Raw genomic sequence first — 27923 nt, 5'->3', positions numbered from 1 at the left:
AGGATATTGGTCTGTAATTCTCCTTTTTGATGGGGTCTTTCTCTGGTTTGGAGATCAAGGTAATGATGGCCTCATAAAACGAGTTTGAAAGTTTTCTTCCATTTCTTTTTTTGGAACAGTTTCAGAAGGATAGGTATTAATTCTTCTTTAAATGTTCAGTAGAATTCCCCTGGGAAGCCATCTGGCCCTGGGCTTTTGTTTGTTGGGAGATTTTTGATGACTGCTTCAATTTCCTTGGTGGTTATAGGTCTGTTCAGGTTTTCTATTTCTTCCAGGTTCAGTTTTGGTAGTTGATACATCTTTAGGAATGCATCCATTTCTTGCGGGCATAGAGTTGCTCATAATATGTTTTTATAATTGTTTGTATTTCTATGGTGTTGATTCTGATCTCTCCTCTTTCATTCATGATTTATTTATTTGGGTTATTTCTCTCTTCTTTTTGTTAATCTGGCCAGGGGTTTATCAATCTTGTCAATTCTTTCAAAGAACAATCTCCTAGTTCTGTGGATCTTTTCTACTGTTGTTTTTGTTTCTATTTCATTGATTTCTGGTCTGATCTTTATTATTTCTATTCTCCTGCTGGGCTGAGGGTTTATTTGCTGTTCTTTCTCCAGCTCCTTTAGGTGTAGGGTTAGGTTGTATATTTGAGACCTTTATTTTTTCTTGGAGAAAGGCTTGTATTGCTATATCCTTTCCTCTTAGGACTGCCTTTGCTGCATCCCAAAGATTTTTAACAGTTCTGTTTTCATTTTCATTTATTTCCATGAATTTTTTTAATTCTTCTTTAATTTCCTGGTTGACCCATTCATCTTTGTGTAGGATGCTCTTTAGCCTCCATGTATTTGAGTTCTTTCTGACTTTCCTCTTGTGATTGAGTTCTAGTTTCAAAGAATTGTGGTCTGAAAATATGCAGGGAATAATCTCAATCTTTTGGTATCAATTGAAGCCTGATTTGTGACTAGGATATGATCTATTCTGGAGAATGTTCCATGAGCACTTGAGAAGAATGTGTATTCTGTTGCTTTGGGATGGAATGTTCTGAATATATCTATGAAGTCCATTTGATCCAGTGTGTCATTTAAAGTCTTTATTTCCTTCATCTTTTGCTTAGATGATCTGTCCATTTCAGTGAGGGGTGTTAAAGTCCCCCACTATTATTGTATTGTTGTCAATGTGTTTCTTTGCTTTTGTTATTAATTGCCTTATATAATTGGCTGCTCCCATGTTAGGGGCATAGATATTTACAATTGTTAGATCTTCTTGTTGGATCGACCCTTTAAGTAGGATATAGTGTCCTTCCTCATCTCTTATTACAGTCTTTGGTTTAAAATCTAATTTGTCTGATAGAAGGATTGCCACCCCAGCTTTCTTTTGGTGTCCATTAGCATGGTAAGTGGTGTTCCACCCCCTCACTTTCAATCTGGGGTTCTCTGGGTCTAAAATGAGTCTCTTGCAGATAGCATATCAATGTGTCTTGTTTTTTAATCCAATCTGATAGCCTGTGTCCTTTGATTGGGGCATTTAGCCCATTTACATTCAGGGTAACTATTGAAAGGTATGAATTTAGTGCCATTATATTGCCTGTAAGGTGACTGTTACTGTATATTGTCTGTGTTCCTTTCTGGTCTATGTTACTTTTAGGCTGTGTCTTTGCTTAGAGGACCCCTTTCAAGATTTCTTGGAGGGCTGGTTTCGTGTTGGCAAATTCCTTTAGTTTTTGTTTGTCCTCGAAGCTTTTTATCTCTCCTTCTATTTTCAGTGACAGTCTAGCTGGATATAGTATTCTTGGCTGCATATTTTCCTCATTTAGTGCTCTGAATATATCACGCCAGTTCTTTCTGGCCTTCCAGGTCTCTGTGGATAGGTCTGTGGCCAATCTAATGTTTCTACTATTGTAGGTTACAGATCTCTTGTCCCAAGCTGCTTTCAGGATTTTCTCTTTGTCTCTGAGACTTGTAAGTTTTACTATTTGATGTCGGGGTGTTGACCTATTTTTATTGATTTTGAGGGAGGTTCTCTGTGCCTCCTGGATTTTGATGCCTGTTTCCTTCCCCAAATTAGGGAAGTTCTCTGCTATAATTTGCTCCAATATACCTTCTGCCCCTCTCTCTCTCTCTTCTTCTTCTGGGATCCCAATTATTCTAATACTGCTTTGTCTTATGGTATAGCTTATCTCTTGAAGTCTGCCCTCGTGATCCAGTAGTTGTTTATCTCTCTTTTTCTCAGCTTCTTTATTTTCCATCATTTGGTCTTCTATATCACTGATTCTCTCTTCTGCCTCATTTATCCTAGCTGTTAGAGGCTCCATTTTGATTGCACCTCATTAATAGCCTTTTTGATATTGACTTGGTTAGATTTTAGTTCTTTTATTTCTCCAGAAAGGGTTTCTCTAATATCTTCCATGCTTTTTTCAAGCCCAGCTAGTATCTTTAAAATCGTCAACCGGAACTCTAGTTCCGACATCATACTAATGTCCATATTGATTAGGTCCCTGGCAGTCAATACTGCCGCTTGTTCTTTTTTTTGAGGTGATTTTTTCCATCTTGGCATTTCATCCAGAGGAGAATAGATGAATGAGAGAACAAAATGGTAACAGGGTAACAATGACCCCAGAAAAATATACACTAAACAAATCAGAAGAGACCTGAACCTGAGGGAAAAGAAAGGGAAAGAAAGAAAAAAAAGAAAAAGAAAAAGTTACAAACAAACAAACAACAAAAAAAGCAGAATATGATCAAATATGATCAGGCTGGTGCATAGATCAGTGCCACACACTAGATTTTGGCGTATTTTGGTCTGGTTGATAAAAGTGCCTCCCAAAATTTTAAAGAATGAAAAACTTATATATGTACAAAAATAAGGGTTAATATGATGAAGGGATGGAATATGACTGTAAAGATGAAAATTATAAAAGATTTTATAAAAGGAATTGATAAGATAAGAACTTGGTTGAAAAAAGAAATAAGAGGATTAAAAAAAAAAGGGAGAGAATGCGATCAGGCAGGAGACTAGAACAAAGCCATACACTAGAGGTTTAGGGTATATTTTTGTCTGTTAAAAGAAACTGTATCTCAAAATTTATATATATATATATATATATATATATATCAAAAATAAGGGTAACTACTATGAAGGTATAGAGTATGACTCTAAAGACTATACTTTCAGGGATCATTTCTATAGTTCGTTACTAGAGAAGTTTCTCTGAAAATGAAAAATAAAAAAGATTTTTTTAAAAAAGGGATAGATAAAATGTTTATTGAAAAGGGGAAAAAGAAAAAATTCCAAAAATTGAAAAAGAAAAAGTTAAAAAGATTAACTTTGAAACACTCAAGAATCAGGGGAAAAACCATGAATTCTATGTGTAGTGTTCCCCTGGTGCTGGAGTTCTGCCGTTCTCGTTAATTGGTAAACTTGGTCTTGGCTGGCTGTTCTTGCTGATCTTCTGGGGGAGGGGCCTATTGCCGTGGTTCTCAAATGTCTTTGCCAGAGGCAGAATTGCCCCACCCTTTCCAGTCCGGGCTAAGTAATCTGCTTGGATTTGCTCTCAGGAGCTTTTGTTCCCTGCAAGCTTTCAGTACAGCTTTGGAGGACAAGACTGAAAATGGCAGCCTCCCAATCTCCACCCTGGAGGAGCCGAGATCTCAGGGCCCCACTCCTCAGTGCGCCCCCAGAGAAAAGCAGTCAATCACTCCCATCTCCCCGGTCTCTGGCTGTACTCTGAGCTCACCCTGCCTGTGACCGAGCATTTCTATCTCTGGCACACAACCCCGTGTGAAGTCTCCATACCCAGCAGATCCCTGTGGTGCACTCCCGTGCCGCTCCTTCCAGGGGAGGAAGGGGAGTCTCCCCGGATCTGCCACTTGTTGGGTCCCTGCTGGAGGAGCAGTGGCCTGACTGTGCCACGGATCACGGTTTATGGCAACCCCGAGCTGAGAGCCCACTCCTTGCCTCCGTTTCGGCAGCCAGCTTCCCCGCTCTGATACCTGGGAGCTCCGCCGCACTCACGCACCCCCGGTCTTTCTGTGACCCCGACGGTACTGAGACCACACTGTCCCAGCGATGGTTTCACCCTCCGCTTAGCCACTGGAGCGACGTCCCTCAGCAGAGCTGACTTCTAAAAGTTCCGATTTTGTGCTCTGCTGCTCTATCACTTGCCAGTAGGGGCTGACATCCCCCACCGCCTATCTTCCCGAATATGGCCTCGGATTCACTGCGATGAAGAAGAAATTTGAAGAGCTTTACTTACAGGTTCCCTGATATTTCAATATGAACACATATGCTAAATTGGCAGATATAAAGCTAATGACATGTTGAAGCATCAGGAATATAGAACAGAAATTTTTTTAAAAACACAATCAGAGGATGGAATGGGTATCTTTTCTTTTTATATTAAACTACATTAAGGTAGATCTACCCTAAAGAGCCTGATGAAAAATAGACACAAAATATATCTAAGAATGGGTTATGCAAGTGGAACATCATTCTTCTCCCCCTCTTCATATGGAAGACTTCAGTGTATGTGATCCTCCATCCTCTTGGCAACATCCTTCCCTCCAAAATTTCATCATTCAATTTATTTATAATTAACTCTAATAATAGAATATAAAAATTAAGTTTTAAAACTCAACTATTTTTTTCTAACTTCATTTTTAATTGGTCACATTGGAATCACATACACTCACCTAACATTCATAGGCTTTAGATTAATATTAAATGGGTTCGGGGCGCCTGGGTGGCTCAGTCGTTAAGCGTCTGCTTTCGGCTCAGGTCCTGATCCCAGGGTCCTGAGATCGAGCCCCACATCGGGCTCCCTGCTCAGCGGGAAGCCTGCTTCTCCCTCTCCCACTCCCCTGGCTTGTGTTCCCCTCTCACTATGTATCTCTCTGTCAAATAAATAAAAATCTTTAAAAAAAATATTAAATGGGTTCATCAAAAAAGGCATATTTTCACTCAACAAAATATAAACACTATGTACATACTAGCATACTTTCTATGCTGTATATACACTTAACTGAAATATAGTATCTGGTGAATATAAGAGTACTCTAACTCTATTCCTCAGTTACAAAACCATATGGAAGTATTATTATTAATCATTAATTATTATTATTTTTTAAAGATTTTATTCATTCATTTGAGAGAGAGAGAGAGAACACACAGTGAGGGAAGGGGCAGAGAAGAGGGACAAGCCGACTCCCTGCTGAATTGGGAGCCTGACATGGGACTCAATCCCAGGATCCTGAGATCATGACCTGAGCTGAAATCAGATACTTAACCTACTGAGCCACCCAGGCACTCCTCATTAATTATTATTATTGCTGAAGTTCCTCATTTTCTGCCTTTTAAAAAAAAATAAACCTGTTGTAGTAGGAACAAAATTTGAATAAATTCAAGATAATACAATGATTTATCATGGATATGGCTATTTTAAAGTGTTTTTCTTTCATATTCTGAGCTTTGCTTCATATATTTTCATGTAGTTCTTCCAAATTTCTGTTAAAACATCCATAGATTTACCATTTAGTGTATTGGGTTGTCCTATGAATGTAAATTCTGTAATGAGAAAATGCAAGATGGGAAAAAAACTACTGGAGCAAAAGTCAAATAACTGTTTCCATTTTGATTACTTTAGATTCTGCAGCAAGCATATTTAATACTTTGATTGCTTATCAGCAAAAATAGACCAGAACAGGGAATATTCCAAAAGAAGTGGCAGCATTGATGGACTCTGCTAGAGGCAGATTTAATTTACATTCTTGCTGTTTACATGTGGGACTTCTTTTTTTAATTTTTTTGCTTCTACTCAATATAAATGAGTCTGTGCCAAGTGTTTAATAATTTACCATGAATTTCAGTAAATGGTAGCATTTTCTGCCAGGGATTCTGTGTGAGATTGTTCTTGTTAAACTGTAGAACAGCTTCATGCTTTGAAATCAATTGACCTCTTCAGTAAACACAAGCCCAGTCCCTTTTACTTTGTCTGTTAAACTGTGATTAATTTTCAAAGCCATGTACCTCTCCCACCCTAATAGTCACTAAGCCACTGCTACTTGGTGACAGGCCTTGATGCAAAAGTGATTAGCTTCTGCGACAAGAGAGGTGGGGTACTCATGGTGATTAACTCCTTCTAAACTGAAGGCTGAATGCATTTATGTCATTATAAGATGAAATGGTATCTTTGAATAAGTCATTTATGAAAAAAAAATTGTTTATTTTCTTTACCTTTTGGGATGTCTGCTTATTTCTCTTTTACGTTGTCCTACTTTCTCTCCTGGCATTTCTTTTTCAATTTACTTTATTTCAGGATTCATGTTGTCTTTATCTTACCTTCTCACTTTTTAAAAAAATATTTCTAGTGCTTTAATGTTTTCTCTTTTTATTTAAACATTGCTTCTACAATAATTCATATCCATTTTATTGTTTCTCTTGACTTTATATTTAGAAGATAAAAAATCCAAATATCTGGTGTTTAATCTTGATTTTTTCCCCTTTCTTATTAGCCTTACAATTTTAGGAAAATCATTGAATCCTCCAAATGTCAGTTTCCTAATTGATGAAATGAGCATAAAGCAAGAGCTGTATGCATGACAAATTTTATTGTTTTAAAGGTTTCATTATATTTTAAGGGTTTATTTTTATTTGGTACCCTCTTGACAGAATGTCCTCTCAATGCATAAATAACTTTCTAATTTCCCATTGTCTGTTATCCAGACTAATTATTAGATATTATTATTATGAATAAAGAGATTCTTTGAGTGAGTTACTTACAATTATTGTGAGTTCACTTAAGAAAGTGAGTATGGTCGGGGCGCCTGGGTGGCTCAGTTGGTTAAGCGACGGCCTTCGGCTCAGGTCATGATCCTGGAGTCCCAGGATCGAGTCCCGCATTGGGCTCCCTGCTCGGCAGGGAGTCTGCTTCTCCCTCTGACCCTCCCCACTCTCATGTGCTCTCTCTCATTCTCTCTCTCAAATAAATAAATAAAATCTTAAAAAAAAAAAAAGAAAGTGAGTATGAGCTTGTCAAAATGAAATCAGATAGCCTCATGATCACTATAATTAGTATGAAAGAAGTAGATTTGGTTGTGGGGAGGGGGCTGGGGAAGAGTAATATAATGATTCTTGACTTGGTTTGAGATATCAATATTAGTTAAAAACTTTAAAACAATTCTTAGCAAAGTATATTGTTAAAATGGAAACACAGATTTTGGAGTTAAATGACCCCATCCGAATCAGATTTAATTTATTAGTAGTGAGCATGTTATTTTGTTGAGTCTCAATTTTCTCACCTTGAAAATTAGGAAAATTCTAATTCTACTTACTTCATAGGGTTGTTTCAAGAATGAAATTTAAAAAAAAAATGAAATTAAATGATAAATGAATGATATTTGGGCAAACAGTAAATCTCAGTGCAGTTTGTAAACATTATTATTATTGATCTGACTAACCATATAAAGTTTTCTCTTCTTTTTTTTTTTCAATAAAGCAGATTGGCTTTTCTCATTTGTTAATGCATGAAGTAACTATTTGAGTGGCATAATGAGAAAAATCTTACTCAGATCTTGATCTACAGTACCATAGCAGTTTCACAGGATGATCCTTTCTGTTACACTCAAAATATTTCAATTTAACTTTCAAAAAAGTTCAGTAAAGACTAACTTTTGGACAAAATTCAGTAATTTATTTTCTATTAGAAAAAGAAAACTTAAGGGGCATTTGGGTGGCTCAGTCAGTTGAGCATCCGACTGTTCATTTTGGCTCAGGTCATGATCTTGGGTTGTGAGATTAAGCCCTGTTTGGGGCTCTAAGCTCAGCAGGGTGTCTGCTTGAGATTCTGTCCCTCTCCCTCCCTATCTGACGCTTCCCTTCTGCCGCTCCCCCTGCTTATGCTCTCTCTCTAAAATAAATAAATAAATAAATAAATAAATAAATAAATAGCATTTTTTTAAAAAGAAAACTTAAAATAATAGAAATTGTTAGAAATCACTTGATTGAAGTATCTGTGCACAGAAACACTGTAGAATAGTATATCAAAATGCAGATGCTATTTTAGTTAAGTGTCCTCACTTTCTCTGTGACTCATTCCTACATACCAGTAGAGTGGTACATTTTTTTAATTTTCACCTCAACAAAATTACAAATTATTAGTGTCCATGGACCTTGAAATCTCTACAAAATGGTTTAAACTATAAATGCTAAATTCTTTCAAACCAAGGACCTACTGTATTTATTTAACTTTACACTGATTTACTCATTTAATAAGATGGAGAAGTGATCAAAATGATATGGCTGAGGTCCTGCTGTACATGGGTGTTACTCCAAGACATTTGCTGCTATATGCATACACCAGTTGTGTAAGATGACACCGGAAAGGTCTCTTAAATACAGAATAGATATTTGAGAGGTGGCATGATACAGTGTAAACTGTGATCAAACTCCAGCTTTTGCTCTAGCTATGTAACTTGGAAACATATTTAGATTCTCTGGACTTTAGCGTTCTCATTTGTAAGATGATAGTTATACTCTTCTGATAGGGAAATTGTGAATTCAATGCAGCCATGTACATAAAGCATTAGCATGATCCCTGGTCCAAAGTAAACACCCAATAATATCATTTTGAATTTTAGTAGGATATGAGGGCAATAGATTTCATTGTTAAAAGTCATAAGACTCTTTACTGGTGTGCAATATTTAAAAACATCTTTCAGCTATAGTATCTTTCATACCATTTTGTTGACTGAACTCTGAAGCATGTCCATTTTCCAGGTCATGAGTTCACCTGAACACCTAAAGCTTTGCATAATTAGAATAACTGCTTAGCTATTCAAGCCTCAAAAAGTCAGAATTTCCTATGATTTGGTGATTATTTATGGCAAATACTTTTAAGACTGTAATACTTACCAGAGTGCCCTGCCAATAAATATTAGATGATGGATTAATGTATATTTTAATGAGGGCAATAAAGTGCCTCAATCAAAATCAAGTTAATTAGCTATTACCATAAAGTTAGTAAAATAGATGACATATATTAAGCATTTACTGTGTGCTAAGCACCTTACATGAATGATCTCATTTAATTTTCTCAACAACCATATGAGACAGACCCTGCTATTATTCCCATTGTACAAATGAATAAACCAAGAAAGAGAAAATAAATTACTTTGCTATCATTACATAGCCAGTGAATACTGGAAAACTGGAATGTGAATGAAAATAGTCACTCTCTGAAGCTAAAGATTTTAAACCACTATATTTTATTTCTAACTATGATTTTATATAAGAATCAAATACTGATATACTGCATTTTAACAAAAATGCAGAATCTTCATTTCAATGACTTCTGGGTTTTAGAAATATGTTTTATATTTCTTTAGGGTCAGAATAGTGTATGTGCCACATAGAGTTAGAATCACGAGGAAAAAACAAATATAATATAGTTTGAATTTTATACTTTCATATCATACTTAGATCTTATAAGAAGATATCTAATTTATGAGGTGATGTCAATTTGTAACTCAATGCTGGACTCTTAGGAATTCTCATTAAATACTTTTCACTGACACTATGATCATTGGCTAAATTTCTTGAATATTCATGACCTATATCATTTACTAACTGGTATTGAAAGCAATCAGTGTCTTTTCACTTACTTGGTTAAGCAAGAAGCCTCTTCAGGTAATCAGATGAACAAAAGTCTTATTCAGGATATTTCTGGCTTTTGAAAAAAATAAATTTTTTCTCTAATTAAAATAAAATAGTTGAAGAGAAATAGGAAGCTTCCTTCAAAAGCCTTATGGTAAGGTCTTTGTGGCATATCTTCAAACCCATGTACTACATGCATGTATATGAACCTTGACTCTCCCACTTGGAAAATATTGTCAATAAAGATTTTGGTTTATGAGTTTACTTAAAAGCACTATATATAATAATCACCACATATCCACCAGCATGAGTATACAAGGATGAATCACATATGATCTTGCTCATTGGCCACCAGGAAGAGCTACCCAAGTCATGCAGTATAATAAGATGAGGAAGGGGTGCCTGGGTGGCTCAGTCAGTTAAGCATCTGCCTTTCGCTCAGGTCATGATCCCAGGGTCCTGGGATCAAGCCCCACATCGGGCTTCCTCCTCAGCGGGGAGCCTGCTTCTCCCTTTCCCTCAGCTGCTCCCGCTGCTTGTGCTCTGTCTCTCTCTCTGTCAAATAAATAAAACCTTTAACAAAAATAAAAATTAAAAAATAAGATGAGGAAGATCATGGAAGATAAGTGAATGAGATGGGGTCACTCAGAGGGCAGGTATAAAGAACGAGTGTGCCCTAGAGATGTCACTGAAGTGTAGTCAGAACTAGGAAGACTAACCAAACATTTGTAGCATGTTTGATTTCCTCTCCCACTTTCCTCCCTATTTTATTTCAATAACGTTGTGGGTGATATATTTTAATGGGGGTTCTCATAAATAGATTTATCTCTTTAAATATAAGTTTTAGACCCACTGGGTGGGGCTCTCACCGTACAGCCTTTAAATAAAAACCCAATACTCAACCTCACCTCCTTTCTTTGCCACATTGTCCATGGATGCTGATACATGGGTGAAGAAAAGTAGATTATCAAGAAGTGGTCTTTTTATTAAGACTGGTAAAAAATAAGAACAAAAGGAAGAAAAAAAAGGAAAAGAAAATATGGCTTTCTTAAATCCAGCCTAAATAAAACATTTTTAAGTTAAAAAATTACAATTAAATGAAGATTAAATAAAAACATTTATTTACCTAAAGTTGAGCCCATTTCTAAACTGTTCTTTAAATAAAACTATTTGGCTAAATAAATGAGGTCACTTTCTCAAAACTTTTCAAAAATTAGACTTGTCATATATTTTAGGAAGTTTCCTTTTTAGTATCAGTGATATAATTGAAGTGAAAATGCCACTACTATTTTTTAAGGACTTTACAAAACCATGCAGTTACTTAATTCAGATTGTTCAGAAAAAAATAAATTTTTACAGACTTTGTAAAATTAAATATGAATGATTACAAAGCTCATATCAAGATATTATGGGTTTTTTTGGGTTATCTTGTCTTAATTTTCACTGATGCTAGGAAAAGTTTTAAATGCCTTTGATGATTATAAGGTTCATGTGCCTTCTTTTTGGAATTACCTAAGAGGCTGCCACAAGAAGAGGTATTTAGAATCTACTGTACTCCTAGTAAGGTATGAAGAATAGAGAATTGATCCTATATGTTTTAATTTGACTCGTTGGTAGACTTTATCAAGCTAATTGCCCAATATCTGAATTCCAAAATTTCTACTAATTCTGAATCCAACAACACTGTGTGTCACTTTGGTACAAAATGTTCTTCACATTTTTCTTGCTGAGGTGGTACCCATGTCTTGTGTATTCTTACCTTTTTATTTTAGCCAGCTAAAGAAAGTTTTAGTTTTAACCTTTTTGTTACATGATGAAGAGAACAACAGAGTTAAAATATCAATCATAGCAGATTAACATTGAATCCCTGGTTGATTGATGGAGAAAACAGGCTGAAATACCAGACCCTCTCAAACACTAGAGTTTATCAAGTAATCTGAACAAAGAAAAAGCACAATTGCAATCTGAGTGTATTAAAGAAAGGAAGAAAGGCAGCATTAGTTCATTCTGCTTTCAAGGGTGAGTCATTCACCCTGTGCCACTGCTGAAGTGAAACATTTTTATTGATTTGCAGATTAAGAATCTATTTAAAAAGTGATAAATCAATCCCTCTAGTCAAGCCTACTGCAGCATGTTCAGGAACTTGAAAGCAATCACTGATGTTTGAGGAAAGCTTATTTAACTTGTGTTTCTTATAATGACAGAGAAAACTATAGTTCATAATGAAGGCACTGTATATTGAACATCTTGATGAAAACTCAGAAGATTGAGCTGGCATAAATCAACACATGACTCTAGAAGACTGCAGGTGGAATGAAAAGCTGAGAGTTTATCCACCTTGATTATCTTTGCATTTGAATGTCAAGGAGGTGCTCACCTCCATCATGAACTCCTGCATACATGTAACAGTTATGCATGATTTTTCTTATATAGTGATAGAGTAAATGAGATAAAAAATAAAAACTGAGTACTGTCAGTGTTGCATTAAAAGAGTAGACCATAATCAGAAATCCAAATATTTTTAATGAAATCTTGAATTTAAGTCTGTATTTATAAAAGGGAAAAGTTATTCTATTGCCAGAAAAAAATTTAAATGAAAATGCAGTGTTTTACAAGACAGATCTGAAATATTTGCATACTAGCATTATTATGTTTCTGTAATATTTGGTCTCTTTGTACAAATTAGTGCTTGGAGGTGAGAAGAGATGAAATTATGTTACTTCACCAAACTATGATTATTTTTTGAGGTTTTAGAATCTCACTTGTCAGCTTTATTTTACATTATCAAATATTGTAGTAAATTCACCTATTACAAGGAAGTCTTCTACCCCCAACTTCTAAATGACACATTGGAAAGCTATTTAATATTTATATATTTTGATTGTGGCAAACCTCTTTTAACAAATATTAAGGCAGGGCGCCTGGGTGGCTCAGTTGGTTGCACGACTGCCTTCGGCTCAGGTCATGATCCTGGAGTCCCGGGATCGAGTCCCGCATCGGGCTCCCTGCTCAGCAGGGAGTCTGCTTCTCCCTCTGACCCTCTTCCCTCTCGTGCTCTCTATCTCTCATTCTCTCTCTCTCAAATAAATAAATAAAATCTTTAAAAAAAAAAAATATTAAGGCAAAGTTACCTTTTTTAACCCCGAACTATGGATTACCTCAGATATAACATGTAACTAACTGATCAAGATGATTTGTGAACTTAATCATTTTTTCTAACCTGAAAGATGATTATTATGAAAATGACTTGGGTCTATTTCAGTAAATAGGAGGTATTTTTAAGATGTCATTAGAAAATTATGCCATAAATTATCTTCATTTAATTAAATAAAAATGTGTCTGAACTGTTGTGTATCAATGTCATAATTTTAAAAGCCAATCTCCTAGAATCAGCCAATCTTCCAACTCAGAGATATGTTTATAAATCAAGTTTTTGTAGTGGATCAACCAATAGAGGCAATATTCATCTAAATCTTCTAACATTTGATCAACAATGCTATCCAAAGGAGTTAGACTATGGAAATAATATAGAACAGGAAACAAATTATATATCCTAAGCTATTAATCACTGCTTTGTGTCACTGAAAAGTTAGAAATGGAATGCCTGATAATAAGAGAATGAATAAATGGTGTTCTATACTCTATGTGTAATGTTATGCAGCCATTAAAAATTATACTGACTACATTATGGAAAGATCTTCATAACACAACTAGATTGAAAGTTTCTAAATGACAGGGATTCCATTTTACTTGAGTCATTTTTGTCTCTTGTATTAGTTAGGATTACACTGGCTATAGTAATACATATAGCCCAAAATTTTAGTAGTCTAGCACAATACAAGTTTATGTCTTCCTCAATTAACTGTTCAATGTGGGTGATCCTTATTGGCAGACAGCTTTTCTCTATGCAGAGTCTCAGGAATTCAGGCTTCTTTCATCTTATGACTTTGCTTTACCCTAGAAACTCCTTGTTCTCTGCAACTGGCCAACTGGAGGAGAAAGAGAAAGGACATAAAGAAAGCATAATGATCCTTTAGTAACTTGACTCAAAAGTGACAGATGCCAATTTCACTTCCAATCCATTGCTGAGAACTGTGATCTGATCACATTAAATGCAAGATGCAAGGTGATTATCTAATGATAACTGTGTACTAAGGAAGAGAAAGCACATATTTTGGTAGGCAATATGCTGTTTCTGCCACATTTTCTTCAGTTACAGTGTTTGGCTTTATGAATGTTGGTTGAATGTATTTCGTGCCAAGGATCGTTGGGAAAATAGCATGAAGACATGAAATAGCTTGGATCTTGAGGATCTACAAGTCATTCTTAAAAAATAAGACTGAGGCTAAGGCAGAGGCCAGATTATATAGAGACTTGTGCATTAAATGAGTAAGTTTACCTTTTATTCTACAGAAAATGAGGTGGTATCAAGGAGTTTAAGAATGGGGAAAAGGGGATGTGTGGGTGGCTCAGTTGGTTAAGTGTCTGCTTTCGGCTCAGGTCATGATCCCAGGGTCCTGGGACTGAGGCCCTCATCATGCTCCCTGCTCAGTGGGAGCATGCTTCTCCCTCTCCTCCCCACTTGTGCTCTCTCTCGCTATCTCTGTCACTATCTGTCTCTCTCTCAAATAAATAAATAAAATCTTAAAAAAAAAGGATTTGGAAAAAGATTATCAGAATTGCAATTTTTCTAAATATAACATTATCAGCAATGTGGAACAAAAAGTCTAAAGAGTCAAGACTGGATGAAGGAAATACCAATCAGAAGACTAATTAGTGCAAATGATAAAGGTGATAGCAGTAGGTTTTGAGGGGAAAACAGATGTGAAGCTTAGTCAGTGGGATGAACAGAATTTCATTCCTGATTATGGAAAGGGGGTAAAAGAAAGAGACACATGAGGATTTACTCCTTGTTTAAAGCTTGAGGGACTTTATTTCCCAATTTCAGAAGGAGGACTGTATTTTCCAATTTCAAAAGGAAAAACAGGGGTTTTAAGGAAAAATAATAAGTTGTGTTTTGTATATACTGAGTTTGACATGCCTATGAGTCTTCAAGAGAAAGGAGATACTCAGCAGGTGGTTGACTGTATGGGTCTTTAGCTGAAGCTACTGGACTGCAAGCTATCAGTATAGAGGCATAGGTTTAAACATGGCATGAATGATGCCATCCTTGGAAAGTCTGTGGAGTGAGCAGAAGACAGAAACTGGAAGAATACCAATTCTGAAGGAGTACGAAATCTTAGATATTAAAGAAAGAAATGGCTTAGTAAAGAGGAAGGTGGTGAAATTATTACTGATAGAGAAAATAAACATTGGATGAAGGTTCTAGATTAACATATGTGAATGAGGAGAGACCAAGAGCAGTGGAGCAATTTGTCTTAAAGAGAGAAAGGCCATCTGTTTCGTCAACACTTTAGACAAGGAGCTGAAGGCAGATTCAGATTAAATGAGTGTAATTTTACAGGCAGTTTATTCTTGATGACCTCAATATGCTCAGTAAAATAAGAGACAAGAATATTTGCAGAATCACAGAGGTCACTCACAAAAAATTCATAAAAGGATTGTTGTGTTGTCCCTGACAGCCCTGGGGCTTTGTTGACCTTATTGTGACTGTAATTTGGTAAATATATCTATGATTTATTATGTCATTTTATTTAATGCTATTTTATGTAGATAGCAGGCTGAACATAATTCCATGCATCCAACTTTGCTCACCTAAATTCATGCTATTGTTCTTGGGAGATAACTAGCATAGTTGGGTCTGTAATTTTACTATTAATATATTCCTCCCCTATAGAACCACACTGGAAGATTAATGCAAAGGTAAAAACTTGCCTTGTCTGTACATGTCTCAGAAAATTATTTGGCTAATAATGTTCTTTTTTGGGGGGGGATCAAGTGATGTCTTGTTTAACTTGTCTATGGATCACCTTAACAAAAGTCTTATTTTCAACTTGAGGTTAATTTTGTTTTAGAAGCTCTACATATATTATAAATAAGATTTTCTAATAGCAGAGTTTTGAAGATTTTTAACCTGAAAAAATGTATCAGCAATCCAACTGGTTGATGTTTGAGGGAAGTGTTTGCTTGTCAGATGTTATACTCGGGTAAAACAGTAAATATCAGAGATGAAGGTGGGGGCCCTTTATTAGTGTAAGAATCTCATGGACTGAAAATTTCATGCAAAAATATGCCTCATAGAGGTGTAAAATTATAAATGTAGGGTATTCTAAGTAAACGAATCTTGACCGTCAATATATAACCGTCAATATATAAAGTTTCTTTCAGGATCATTATAGACCTAGGAGTGTGTGCCAAACACAAAGTTTTGTGGTATAAACTGTTTACTGGTAAACCGTATTTTGTTTATATCAGTATCCATAAGAGTCACCTGGACACACACATACACACACACACACACACACACACACACATATATATATACATGTCAATTAATTGGAATATCTTTTCCAAAAATTCACAAGAAAAGTTATATGTGTGTGTTTTGACTGTTCTTGTGACTTTCAGTAGTTCACATGTAACACCAAAGGTGTCTGTTACTATCATATAGAAAATTATCTGAAGAAGCATGAATAGCACAAGGATTCTACCTCAGGTTCGGTTTGTTCTTAGAGTTTTTTCTTCCTTTGTTTTTAGACAGTTTAGGACTGGGAAAGAATATTCTACAGTAATAAATATGTTTATGACTTTAACAATATAGAAGGGAAATATATCTAGTATTACCTATAAATCAACAAAATCAGTGTTTTTGAGGAATCAAAAATGCACTGACCAAAAAATGGATTTTGCCAGATTAGATTTCCGCTCAGCCTTATTTCAAAACCATATTTTGAGTTACTATCTTGGTATGGTAGAAAGAACACAGACTTTGGAGTTGGATGGGAAAGTTCCTAAAATTCTGTTTTATGTTTTTTAAAACCTAGTGATCCTAGATAAGTATTTAACATAATTTGATTTCCTAGGATAGTAATACCAAGGAATTAGTCACAGAGATATTGTGAAATATGTGTATGTGTAATAATAGATACATATAGATATAATTGCTTTGGTATGGTAGAATTAAATTATACCTTCTCTTCTATTTTAGTTGTATATCTAAATGCATAAAATACTGTGGGTAATGATGCAAGAAGTTTCAGGACCTAAATCTTAAAATTAGGCAAGCTTGATGAAGCCCAGCCTCTATAATTTTTTGCTGCTAAAAAGAAATACAAAGGGGGCGCCTGGGTGGCTCAGTTGGTTAAGCGACTGCCTTCGGCTCAGGTCATGATCCTGGAGTCCCGGGATCGAGTCCCGCATCGGGCTCCCTGCTCAGCGGGGAGTCTGTTTCTCCCTCTGACCCTCCCCCCTCTCGTGCTCTCTCTTTCTCATTCTCTCTCTCAAATAAATAAATAAAATCTTTAAAAAAAAAAAAAAGAAATACAAAGAAGAAAAGTTAAACACCATGTTCACTGTAGGATAATGTGGTATTAAGGTCAACAATACTCTGAAAGTCAACTGAAGTTTAGTCAGCCTTAGCTAAAATTTGATTGTAAAAATACATAAAATCTAGATGAGCTGTGTTATAAATATTTAGTGGTGAGCTTGTACATAGAGGTGGAATGAGGGAAAAGATCAGGAAGCTGAGATTGACAAAGTAAATCACTGTAATAAATGCAATTGGTATCTGGAGAACCAAAGAACAAAGTAGAAGACAGTCATGGTCCCTTGTGCTTATTGTATCTCATCAGTTATTTCAAACATATTTAAAAATAAATAAAGAAAACAGAGTAAATTGCCCTAGAGATATTTTAGATTCATTTTGGTAAGTTAGAAAATGAAAATAAAAACCATTCATTTTGACACTGGTTCAGAGTTTATGAACAAATTGTTCAGTCAGATTGTAAATCAATCCCATTACATTTTAAATTCTTCTGCTTTAAATGAACAGGCATTTATTATATTTCTACCATAAGCAAAACACTACACTAGGCACTGCAGAAGTGAGTGAAACATGAGAAGCTGTTTAAATCTCTCGAAAGTTAGCTGCTGCTCTACATTTATTTGATGAAATTGTGTCAAGCTGGGACATGTGCCATGAAATCATGAACTACCAAAAACCAGGGGAAAAATATAATCACCTGCATTCTTTGATGGGGCATCTGCTATTAATTTATATTCATTTAAATTCTGTCCATGTGTTAGACACCACAAAACTGAATTTTTTATATACCATCTCATTACATGAGTGATGTAAGAACAGAAGTTGTTTCTTCAATGCAGTCAGCATTTTAATGAACTCAGAATACAAATTTTTTTCCATTAAAAATAATCGAATCTCCCTATCCTACAGCCATTTAAATGCTTCAGAATAGAACAGTCCCTTTCTTATTCCAGGAGACATATACAATAAATCTCATTATGAAAATTACCATATTCAGACTATCTTAATAATGCACATGCCAATATCTCCACCATCTTCAAACAAACAAATAATGGTGAAAATTAGGCTAGTACTGACAGTGGTTAGGAAAGTTATTGAAAAGTAAACTATTTTCTTCTTATTTGTTAGAGTAAGACAGCTTCTTTGCTCATTTAACTAGCTAAACAACATCCAGATATTGAACACTCTAATCTACTAAGTACAAAGGAAAAGGCTATAGAGATATTGATATGTGTCATGTTTCCACGCTTTCATGTTTGTGCCTCCACACACAGAGAAAACAAATAAAATCAAATCTTAACAAATTTTGTGTGAGTATTAAAGAGATACAGATATCTTCCTACATTGTCATAGCACTATTTGAATTGATAATCAGCTGACATTCCATTGTTGTTCTCATTGGATTGAAGCACCAGTTTGAGTAAATTTTTATTGGAGGGCCTCTCAGATAAGTAATCAAAATATGTCCTAGGCCTACCCTGCTCTCATCAAAGCGCTTATTTCCTGATTCCTACTCTAGGTACGTGCCTATCCCTTCTCTTCTTAAGAGAGACTTAAGAAGGTTGCATTGTGCACTGAGCAGCTGGATTTAGGAATGTCTCTAACACCACTAGAAGTAGAAGCAGGCAAAGAATAGATTACATCATTGGACTGATCCTGCAAAGTCTCTCAACCTTTTGCTGTGAAAAACCAGAGTTCAGGTTTCCTGTTCTGTACCTACTACTCATATTAATGCTTTATTTCCAGGTATAAGACCTATTTCATAGGTACAATTGTACAACCTCCTAGAAGGATTTTCTTCTGAATTTGCTTTATCTCTACCCTCAAGTGCTCCAACATAGACATCATCTATATACATTTCTATTAAAAGATCTTATTTCTCTACCCTCAAGTACAATGTAGAGACCAATCTCTGTGATGACTAAGCAACTTCTAAAATTCTCTGTAATCTGAAATTTTCTTGCTCTTATGCATTGAATCCACATGGCTTTGGAGTTAGACTTCAGTTGCAATCCCAGATGCTTTAATATCCTAGCTGGATTTTATCCACTCTCATCCTCAATGCCTTCAATTTTTAAATGCCCACAGTAAAGGTGGTCCTTCACATTTCACTGATCCTGTTTTTAGGATCAAATAAAATTTTTGATCCAGATGATATCAAATTTAATATTTGTGATATGAAGACTAATTAAATGTAAGGATTTTAAAAATTTTAATTGTAAAACACATTCTCAGGGTATTACACTTATATAATTCCTTTGTTGGAAATACACAGAGCTGGCAAATTAAAATTGCAATTTATTTTACTACAGTTACCAGCAATTCATAATGTGTTTTTAAACTTATTATTGATGCTGGGATAAAAAGTTAATGGGCAAGGTTAGAATTATTCTTTACTGATTATAGTTTAATTAACTGCTTTATACATTCTATTTTTATCTACCTAGGATACAGTCAATGAACACAATCATTTGCAAAGTACAGGTCAATGGGTCTCAGTGATCTGCCAAATTATTTATTTATTTATTTATTTATTTATTTATTTGAGAGAGAGAATGAGATAGAGCATGAGAGGGGGGAGGGTCAGAGGGAGAAGCAGACTCCCCGCCGAGCAGGGAGCCCGATGCGGGACTCGATCCCAGGACTCCAGGATCATGACCCAAGCCGAAGGTAGTCGCTCAACCAACTGAGCCACCCAGGCGCCCTGATCTGTCAAATGAAGAATGAGAGTTTTGATTGTGCATTCTATTTAAAACAGTGGTGGATCTCCAAGCCTTAAATTTCTATAATGATTACAGCTTACATTAAGAAACAATTTGGTTGTCAGAGATAGAGTTTCCAATCTCACTTTTACAGCTAATTATGGTGGGTAAGTTTAGAAAATCACATACAAGAAAGAGCATCCTACTAAATTCTCTTTAAGTAAAATGATAATCTTTACTTATTTTCTCTGCCACAGAGGTTTTTGGGAGTATCTTTTTAATGTAAGTCAAGACTAGAGAACATCCCAAACTAAGCAAATAGGAAGACACTGGAGTGACTGCTTTGTTTCCAAAGTCTTTGGGTGATTTTGTCCAGTGCTGGTTTTGTTGTTAACATGCTTGTAGTTGTAAATAATATTCAGACCTCCCCTGCGGATCTAAGCATCTTTTGTTATATAGCAACATAACATAATGATTTAGTGTTTGATTTAGGATTAAAAGTTTGTTTGCTCAACCACTTCTTGGCCTTGTGATTTAATCTCTCTGCACTTTTAGTTGTGTTGTTTCTTTGGTGTGGGATTTTTAATTAATTAATTTATTTATTTATTTGGGCGTTTGGAGACTAGAAGTGAAAACATCCACTTCTTAGTGTTGTTTTGAGATAATTTAACAAAAGCAGCTAAAACATGTAATAAATGCTAGTAATTCCTGGCATTTGCCTTTTCCTATTTTGCTCTGTGCAAACTTGGACTCAAATTGACAAGTGTTTGAATCTGAGTAGTGATGTTTATTTGCTAAGGTTACTAAATTATTTACTCTCTTGGAGTATTATTTTTTATATCAAACATGGGCCTTCCGCCCAGAGTTGAATGCGATACAATATGTGAAAATGCTATACACATAGTAGATGTGCAATAACTGTCCATTAAGTAGACTTCAAATGAGGACTTTTTTCTTTTTCTTTTTTTTTTCCTTTTCTGCTAAAGACATATTTGTTAAATCAAGTTTGTTGATTTCTTTTGAAGGAAGGTGGCCTACAGATTATCAGTTACCTTTGGCACATTTCATTTGCAAATACAGGCCAAAGAAGGGAAAATAAGTCAGGAAGAAAAAGAGAAGCAAAAGGCAAGGCTTCATGCTGAGAGTCTGTAGCTTGGTGGTAGGGCAGGTGTGAAAACCAGATAAGGGTCCCAGGACCACAAAGTGTGTATCTGCAGTCATGCTATTTTGACTGCCCTCACTACAGCAGATCCCACTATGCTTTGTTATTAAAACCCAAATATTTCTCTGTCCTCTTACTTTCTCTCCAAGCACTAATTCAAACAATCAGCAGAACCAAAAAAAAAGTAGCCACCTGTGTAAAGATGCTGCTTTGGTATATGCAGTTTGGAAGAAATGAAACTTACAAGGAATCCCAGATGATAGTTACTTTTCACAATAATATTTTGTTTTCCCAATCCATTTGCAGAATGCTACAATAATAGGGAAAGTCTTTAGATACACATCCAAACCCCATAATATGAGTCTAAATTAAATTCTCTGTAGGATAAAAACATCTTTCCATTTTAAGAGGGAAATCCATGATCCCTCTCAAGCAGACAGATTCCTATTTAAATCACTCCATATTAAACTTGAGCTGAAGTAAAAATAGAAACTACAATTCCCAGGTGAGAGAAAATGATAAGATGGGCAATCCTATTTTTTACAAATTTACTAATGAAATTCATTCAATCAATATTTTTGATCACTTGTTATATAAGATAATATGGCAGTACCAATGACTGGGTAGATGTACTGAATAGCATAGCATCATGTTTTGTCTTCAAAGATTCTCTGTAAAAAATTTATGAAAAAGCATAGACAAAATGAAGTGTCAGAGATTCTACTTTGTGGTGTAATTGTGTTCTTTCAAAGGCCCTCTTTGATGTGCTAAGAGAGGAGTTTTCTATAATTCTGTAGCATTAAAGCAATATGTTCTGACTCTGTGAGACCAGTAAAGAAGAAATGTTTGGTCTTGTTAAAGAAATAAATGTTTCATGACACTTGTTAAAGATGGTAAGGCAGATTGTATTCAAGGGAAGCTACTTAGGGGATAGAGATTGGAGTCAACTCCAACAAGGACAAGTGGGGATTTATAAGGCTGGGTGAGCAGGCTGGGGGTTAGTGGATGGGAAGTTATTAAGAGGAAGCATCAGGAGTAAAGGAGATTCCTGTCTGTTACACTCAACAGAATTGCTAAAGACAGGCCACAGTGATAAGATATTGAGGGTTGGGGGTGAGGAATTCAATCAGATATCTAGGATGGTCAGATGTCAAGAATAGGGGTTTTCATTAGCTTACTTAGGATTCTTGCTCAATCTGGATTCTATAAATACAGCGGGGAAAGCCCAAAGTCAGGCCTAATTCAACAGAGGGCTCTGGGGAGCCTGATGAAAGGTAGGTCAAGGGATAAACTATCAATAATAGAATATACCTTGTGAGGCAGCAATGTGGATCTGTGAAATAAAGTAAAGTATATAATTGTAGCAGCTGGTAATTTTGCTTTATGGATACCACCTAATGTTGTCTTGTGACCTTCTTCTGCAAGCTGATGTTCTGCTACAAGTTGTTGTGTATTTTTAAAGCAGTACAACAATAATTTGTTGAGGGTTCATTCACACTTTTTGGGAAAGTGGAGTGTTTGTGTTGTATTTGGGGTGTGGGGGAGCAGGGAAAAAAGGACAGCAGAGATACAAACTTATAGGTCAGGCAGGAAGAGGGCACCAACTCATCGTAGGGCAGCATCTCAAAAACATGAACTTCATGAGAAAATAATAAAGATAATATCACTTGTTTAAGAAAGAGAAAAAATATTCAAATAAATTACTGCATCTTTCTTTTCACTTGTGCTTTTCAGAAAGGCTTAGAAGAAAAATAAGTGTTTTATTTCATGATTCAGCTTAATTTATATCACTTATATTATGTAGCACTATTAAATGATATTTCTGGAAAATGTGCTAGTACATAAATCTTACCAAAATAGTTTGAAAGCTCTACTTTAAATAACATGTAATGATATTTTTGCTCTCTAATGCTAATTAACCCAGTATGCTTCACAGTGTTTGAGAATTTTGTAGTTTAAATAAATTCATGTGATAAAAGTTCAACACAAAATATTATTTCATCTGTAGACTATATTATGCTTTAAATAGCATCAAATATCCATTTTAATAACTCTTTAATCTACAAAATAAACTTCTAATCATATGTGTATTTTAATCAGATGCAGTTACATAGAAGATAAAACTACCCTCAATTCATTCTTTGGATCATTTCCACTGATAAAGCTAAGACAGTAAATAGCAAGCTTAAGTAGAAAATACGTCTACAGATTGGCTCTATTCCTGGTGAGAGCAGGTGAGGAATGACAAAAAGAGAATCTCACACAGAGTCCATTTCCTGTTCCTCTTTCCAATTATTTGTTCTCAAGAAATGGTGCTTCACTAAGAAACATAACATTAGGCTGTGCTGAGTCCTATTAGCATTTTGGCCATCCAAGGTAGGGCTGGCGTAGCAGATATTTAACAATTAACAGCAATATTCTCTCAGTTCTCATCAGTTAGGATCTATCTATAAGTACATATTAAACTTTCCCTTTAAAATACATTTCTAGGATTTTCATCATAAAATCATGAATGATTTGAAAATGAATATGAGCTCTGAGCCATCAGTTGGTGATGTTAGTTTATTGCACTCTGATTCTTAGAGAAATATTTTCTCCAAATCACACAGCTAGCAAATGATGGGATTTGAACACAAGATGACTGATTCCAGAGGCCATGCTCCTAAACACTATTCTTAACTACTATGCATTAGGGATTGCATTAAAAATAGTCTAACACAAATTAAATCATATATGTTAAGAATTAAATTTACTTAAAATTACCAGTCATAAAGTTCCAACTTTCTTCATTTGTTCCAAGCTAAAAGCTCAAATATTAGCTGGCTACCTGGCGAGACTAAACTAGACAGCTGACAAACCCACCGAGGAGGTGACATGGGAATGGAATTTTGTAGGAAAACATTGCCAACTTATTATACATGATGGAGAAAGGTAACCCTACTTTAAGGGGAGAGCATGAGTGAAGACATGGTGACGACCAACAGAACATGCCCCCAGGTTTTGATCTGATGGCTTAATGCAATTAGAGAAACAAGACTATGATTAGGTTTTGGGAAATAATGCTGAACTATAACAAGCACTATATCGTAATTGGCTTTTGTTACTAGGCTAAGGAGTGTGAATTTTATCCTGAAAGTTATGGAGAGCACTAAAGGATTTTTAAGCAAGGCTTAACTTGACCAGATATGTAACTCAGAAAGATCACTCTGGCAGCAGTGTACAGAATCGTCTGGGAAGGATCACTTCGGAGACCACTAGGGTAATGGGATCCTACCTAGAGCAGCAGTAGTTAGAATAGAGAAAAGGTGAATGCATGAGTGGTTTAAGGGCTCAGTGACTGATTGGACATTAGGCATGAATGATAGCTATGGAAGTCTTTCAGTTTTCTATTTTTTAAATTGCATAGTTCAGTTTATCAAGAAAGGGAATACAGGAGGAGGCATGGACTTTAGGCAAGCTAAAGTTTAGTTTGGGATAAGGGTGTAGGATTTTAGAAGAAAACAAAAGACAGACATTTCAAAAGCTTGAGAAACTATTGCTAGTATGCACTTGGCCTCTAAGAATAAAACTGACACAAACTGTTTTATTATATATTGTGAGTTACTCAAGTGGAAATGTTTGATCTTAAAAGTGATGAATGAAGTCATTTTCTTTTCCATCCAAATAGTTTTCAGCTAACTGTCTTGTGTTTGCAACTACAGTTGGTTTCACCAGTTTAACTTCCCTAAAGATTTTGATTAACTTTAAAAATCAGATTGCAAAACACTTGAAATATCTCAGGAGCATCAGTTTTATATTGACAGGTTGGTTAATTCATATGTAAATGCTGAACGAATGTTCACAATTTGAGTCTTACATCACCAGAACTTTTCACCTTCAAAATGTCTTTAGAATTTGTCAAACAAAATTTATCTCTTTCTAGACTTCAATTTCTTAAACATTCAACTCCTCTTCCAAGACATTCAAAACCCATTACTCCTGCTTTAACTCAAATAATCTTGGTAACAATTTGGATTATATACTAAAATAGAGTACTTCTTTAGAAATTACTCTCAATGTTAATGAAGTTAGGAAGTCATCAGGAAGTTAGCCTAAAAGTAATGAGGACATGTCTATTGATATGAAGAAAATTCATGATCCAAGAATGTCTTGCAATAGCATTCAACTTTCTTTCAGAAATAATGATTATATGTTGTTAAATGTATATGCTTTTATTTCCTCAAATATGTCCAGAAGATATTAAGTGACTATTTTTGAGAAAATATGTGATTTAAAATATGAATGTGTAGATGTGCTCAAATCCTTTAACACTTAAACACAGCTTTAGCAATTATCACTGAAAACAGTCCTTAAATAATCAGGAGCTTCATCCATGTAGTTTAATGACGTCAAATACATTTTTACTTGTAGAATTTCCACTCTACCAAAGGTAAATGCAGAGGCTTTGCTCTTTCCTATGTTTATATATGGTGAGCTGTGTTCTACTTGTGTTCTGCTATCACACTTTCACTTTATACTGGTATTATAACACATACTAGTTTCCTAAGACTGCCATAACAAAGTACCACAAACTGGGTGGCTTAAAATAACAGAGAATTATTCTCTCGAATCCTAGAGGCTAGAAGTCCAAAATCAAGGTCTCAGCAAGGCCATACTCCCTCTGAAGACTCTAGAAAAGTATCCTCCCTTGCTTCTTCCAGCTTCTGCTGCTCCAGAAGTTCCTTGTTTTGCAACTGTATTACTTCAATCTCTGACTTTATCATCACATGGCCTTTTCCTCCATGTCCCCCCTTTGTGTCTCTATATCCAAATCTCTCTCTACTTTCTCTTGTAAAGACACCAGTCATTGGATTTAGGGCCCATCCTAATCTACAGTGACCTCATTTTAACTTGATTACTTCTCCTAAGATTCTATTTCCAAATAAGACCATATATTTAGATTCTGGGTAGACATGGAGTTTGGAAGGTCTATTCAACCCAGTACATGGTATTTATCAACCTGATCTGAGTTAGGGTTATGTGAGAGTGTGTTTTTCTCACACTAAACTCTGAACCTTTGCAGCATAGATATCATGTTATAATAAATTGTGTCTTCCCAGTAACACCTTGCATAGTGCCTCACACTAAATTTTTAAATTCATTGTACTGACTTTAGGTTAAACATGGCAGATGAACCTTTGTCTATTGCTAGTCTCTTGGGGAACATTATCAACATTACTATAAGAGACTTTTTTAATGTAAATATCTATAATAACAGAATAGAAAATGAAATTGGATTAGAGATATGAACACAATTTTGGAAGACAGAACTTGGTCTCAGCTGTGTTAACTGAATTAGTAAAACAGAGAAACTGAAATGTGCAGCAAGAGAAGCTAACGATGACAAGGAAGTTGATTTTTCAGGAGATTACCAGAAAGGCTCAGGAATTGAAGGGACCAGAGATCCTGGAAGGTTTGAGTAAAGTATAGGCCTGAAAACAAGTGAACTAGTAGAAAAATCTATTTAAGACACACTTAAACTCCTAGCATCCATAGTTCTATCCCATGCAGACATGTGACAAGCCCAACCCAGATCTGCAAGAGACAGAGATTCTCTCTTCCTCTCGTGGAGAGATTGTTGGCAAAGTCCCTGGATACAAGGACACCAGGATATGCCCCTAGGTTTTGATCTGATGGTTTAATGCATCAGAATGATGAAGGATGGTTTAATGATGAAGAGTGGTTTAATTCATCAGAATAATGTAGGGTGGAGATTAAATAAAAGTGTGAATGATTCTCAGCTCTGTTCCCTAGTCCATTAGAAGGCCAAGAGCCATGCTTTTTCTCAAGAGCAAGGGAATATATAGACCGATATTTTTTTCTCCAGAGAAACTGAACTACCATAGAGAAAATAAAAAGATGCTAGTATGGTGCTTTCCAATAGAATAATGATTTGCTGCTTTATCACCCTAAAATGAATTCTAACAACCAACAAGCCCTACCCATGTACACAGAGCATATAAAATGCTTTAAGTTCTTTACTCTTAAATCCAAATGTATCTTCAAGAATCAACAGATATTTGGGCGCCTGGGTGGCTCAGTCATTAAGCGTCTGCCTTCGGCTCAGGTCATGATCCCAGGGTCCTGGGATCGAGTCCCACATCGGGCTCCCTGCTCTGCGGGAAGCCTGCTTCTCCCTCTCCCACTCCCCCTGCTTGTGTTCATGCTCTCGCTATGTCTCTCTCTGTCAAATAAATAAATAAAATCTTTAAAAAAAAAAAAGAATCAACAGATATTTAAGGGAAGCCTAGATTAGGAAAAACAGTGAATAAAAGTAGCAAATGCACAAAGTACAAGACCTCTAAGGAATTATCCAAATGGCAACTCCTTTACTTCCTTCAAGTGCTTGTTCAAATGTTATATTCTTTGAAAAGTTACCTTGATCACTTTACTCAAAATTTTGACTGTTTTGTTATAACAGTGGCCATGACAAGTTCTTTGCTTCTAGATAACTGATCCAAGATTAGAGTAATACAATGTCATAACTAAATGAAAGTTCTATCTATACTAAACCCTGTTTCTCAATGCATTAAGCAATTGAGAAAAACATATTAATGTTCAATCAAGAGTAATATTTAATTAAGGCAATTTTCAATGGAAAAATGACAAGCATAAGATTCGAAGTGACCAGTTTTGTAAATATAGAGCCATAGGTGAATCTGAATGAACAATTTCATTCAGTGTCACAAAATTTCCAAAGTAACAAAATGCATCCCTACTACTATACTTCTCACTGATCAGTTCTAGTTCAATCTAGTTCTGTGCCACCATCTTTACAGTGGATCTTGTTGTAATGGAATAGTTGGATATGTTTCCTCACTAACAAGCTTAATGCTGTAAGTGAATTGCCTGATAGCGTTTAAGCTGGCATACATCTAGACTGGCAGTCTCTGGCTAAATGTAGGTAAGACTTCTACTTTGACAGCTCTTGATG

The 27923-nt window shown here is 35.5% G+C and overlaps 1 pseudogene; it reads left to right on the top strand.

Moving 5' to 3' along the window:
- Window positions 1–3152: 3152 nt before the first annotated feature.
- Window positions 3153–3228, top strand: LOC123326598 (annotated as a pseudogene).
- Window positions 3229–27923: the final 24695 nt, after the last annotated feature.

This window comes from Neomonachus schauinslandi, chromosome 13 (genome assembly GCF_002201575.2).
Source record: "Neomonachus schauinslandi chromosome 13, ASM220157v2, whole genome shotgun sequence".
In the NCBI taxonomy this organism is placed as follows: Eukaryota; Metazoa; Chordata; class Mammalia; order Carnivora; family Phocidae; genus Neomonachus; species Neomonachus schauinslandi.
The sequence above is the reverse complement of the archived record's forward strand: the minus strand, read 5'-3'. Positions and strand labels throughout refer to the sequence as shown.